The sequence below is a fragment of the Oxyura jamaicensis genome, assembly GCF_011077185.1.
Source record: "Oxyura jamaicensis isolate SHBP4307 breed ruddy duck chromosome 10 unlocalized genomic scaffold, BPBGC_Ojam_1.0 oxy10_random_OJ72041, whole genome shotgun sequence".
NCBI classification, from domain to species: Eukaryota; Metazoa; Chordata; class Aves; order Anseriformes; family Anatidae; genus Oxyura; species Oxyura jamaicensis.
This window is the reverse complement of record NW_023304223.1, coordinates 366424-369422: the sequence shown is the minus strand read 5'-3', so window position 1 is coordinate 369422 and position 2999 is coordinate 366424. Positions and strand designations below refer to the sequence as shown.

General features: G+C 46.1%; 1 long non-coding RNA gene across 1 annotated transcript in view; it reads right to left on the bottom strand.

Annotated features, from left to right (window-relative positions):
* Nucleotides 1-451: 451 nt before the first annotated feature.
* LOC118157757 overlaps nt 452-2999 on the bottom strand; it is a 10196-nt gene continuing 7648 nt past the window's right edge. Inside the window, exon 3 of the long non-coding RNA XR_004746721.1 lies at nt 452-709. This is a non-coding gene — a long non-coding RNA (uncharacterized LOC118157757). The remainder of the gene's footprint in view (nt 710-2999) is intronic.

Genomic DNA, 2999 nt, shown 5'->3' with positions numbered 1-2999 from the left:
ACCTTCCTTTTGATCCAGGCCTTATAGGCCCTGAAAAGGAGCCGGATCTGTTTCCCTTTGATCCGGGAGGAATAGGATACGTAGGGCCCGAAGGCCGAGTTGCTTAACAACTTAACAACTTTCCTCGTAAGGGGGTGTCGAGAGGCAGGAGACCTTTTCTCCATTAACACCAGTGACAGGACCCGCGGGAATGGGGTTAAGCTGAGGCAGGGGAAATTTAGGCTTGACATCAGGAGGGGGTTCTTCACAGAGAGGGTGGTTGCACACTGGAACAGGCTCCCCAGGGAAGTTGTCACTGCACCGAGCCTGTCTGAATTTAAGAAGAGATTGGACTGTGCACTTAGTCACATGGTCTGAACTTTTGGGTAGACCTGTGCGGTGTCAAGAGTTGGACTTGATGATCCTTAAGGGTCCCTTCCAACTCAGGATATTCTATGATTAAAGCGAGACATATTGATCCCACGATTAGCCCTGGAACTCTCCAGTGTTTGTAATCAAGAAAAGGAATGGAAAATGGAGACTGTTATATGATCTGAGAGAAATTAATTAAGTCATGGAAGATATGGGAGCACTTCAACCGGGATTGCCATCTCCAACTATGCTCCCCCAGTCATGGACATTAATAGTAATAGACTTAAAGGATTGTTTGTTAAACACTTGCCAGAATTCGGAAAACTCTGCTATGTTTATGTTTCAATTGATACCTTTTCTGATTGTATTTTTGCATCTGTTCATGCAGGAGAAAAGGCAAAGGATGTGTGCAAAGATCTTCTGTCAGCTTTTGCAAAATTAGGAGTTCCAAAAATGTTTAAAACAGATAATGGGCCAGGGTATGGGGCCCATGGAACCCCTTTTTTTTTTTTTTCTTCAGCAGTGGAGTATTCTACATCTGACAGGTATACCTCATTCTCCCCACGGGTCAGGCAATTATTGAACAGGCCTATGATACCCTAAAAGATAGGCTTCTAAAACAAAAAAGGGGGAGTAGGGGTGTGATCCCCAGGAAAAGATAGCTAAAGCATGCCATGTTCTTAAATTTTTAAATTGATGGACAGAGGAAGGTCCTCCAATTCACAAACATTTTAATCACAATACTTTAAACTCAGTTAAAGACAGATCTGGGAGACAGACAGATCTGGGAGACAGATCTTGGGGGACAGATCTGGGAGAAACTCCGTTAAAGAAAGGGCACAAGTCATGGTAAAAAATTAAAGCACCAATCATTGGGAAAAGCCCCACACTCTAATAACTTGGGATCGAGGTTGTGCTTGTGTTTTAACAGGAGGCAGTCCTAGATGGGTGTCAGCACGATGGGTCTGGCCGGCTGTCTCATCATCTGCCATAACATGATCACAGCACTCTCCTCCGCTGTTTGGACTCCAGCTGAAACAAAAAACAATGTATGGGAGGGTCCCGCTGGCATATGCAGGACCCACAGACAAGGACTCCAGGAGCTGGAGGGGCAGCCAGAGCCCCCCCTGGCTGGGCAGCACTCAGTGCCTGCCTCTCCCAGGGATGTGGTTACAAAGTTTGTTGAAGATAGAATAAGTGTACCTGGTAGTTTTTCTCTGTGTTTTAGTTTGTGTTAATCGTCCTTTCTTAATTTGTGCAAATCGTGCTTTTTTATGTTAAAGAAGGGGGAGATGTGGGAGTGTGTCCTTGGGGTCGACAAGCCCCATGGTTGATGATAATATCAGACTCTGAACAATGAGGCCATCAGGAATGCATTGGAATGGGTTGCCCAGGGAGGTGGTAGAGAAGGGGTTGCCTCACCACCCTCTGAGTGAAGAATTTCCTCCTAATCTCTAATCTGAAACTCTCCTCTTTTAGTTTAAAACAATTCCCCCTTGTCCTGTCATTATCTGACTGAGCAAAAAGTTGTTCTCCAACTTTTTTACAAGCCCCCTTTAAGTACTGAAACGCTGCAATAAGGTCACCCCTAAGCTTTCTATTCTTCAGGCTGAACAGTCTCACCTCTCTCAGCCTCTCTTTATAGGAGAGATTCTCCAGCCCTCTGTTCATCTTCGTGGCCTTCCTCTGGACCTGTTCTAACAGATCAACATCCTTCTTGTTCTGGGGGCCCCAGATCTGGATGCAGTACTGCAAGTGAGACCTCAGGAGGGCAGAGTACAGGGGGACAATCACCTCCCTTGACCTGCTGACCATTCCCCTTTTGATGCAGTCCTGGATGCAGTTCGCCTTCCGGGCTGCAAGCACATGTTATCTGTAGGTTCGTGCCCAGTGAGCCCCAACAATAAGCATACAGATTCAGAATCCACACAAAGGTCTTTTAGTTAAATAATTAATCATAAAACTCTGTAGAGTCAGGTGCTTGGTGATCTTTTGCAAAGCAAGCACACCTCTGGCTTGAATCACCATTGTTTATACACATCAAACTTGTGAAGCTCTCTCTGGATAATTTTAATTGGCTGTTTCAGCTTGCCTAACCTATCTCTCTTGAGTTTGCGCATTACAGAGCACAGGGGGTAGTGTCGGTGGTGTGTGTGTATGACACCAAATCCCACATTTGCATACATTAGTATTTTGATGGCTGTTCTTCACAGGATCAGGCAATCCCAAAATACTGGAAGTCAAGCAGGTGGGGCAGAAGGCTGGCTTGGCTGACAAGGGATCTTCTGGAGCTTAGTCATAAGAAGAAAGTGTATGGCTGCTGGAAGCAGGGTCAGGCAACATGGAAGGACTACAGGGACACTGTTCACCTCTGCAGGGAGAAGATTCGAGCGGCCAACGACCAATTGGAGTTGAGACTGGCCAGGTCTGTGGGAGACAAAAAAAAAGGGCTTTTTAAAATATGTGAATAGAAAAAGGAGGACAAGAGAAAACATAGGTCTTCTCAGCAGAAAACATAGGTCTTATCAGCGGAAAGGCCAACAAGGGAAGCATCCTGATGGGGGTCCGTTATAGACCGCCAAACCAGGATGAGGGGACGGGTGAGGAGTTCTACAGGCAGCTGGCGGAAGTTGCGAAATCGTCAGCGC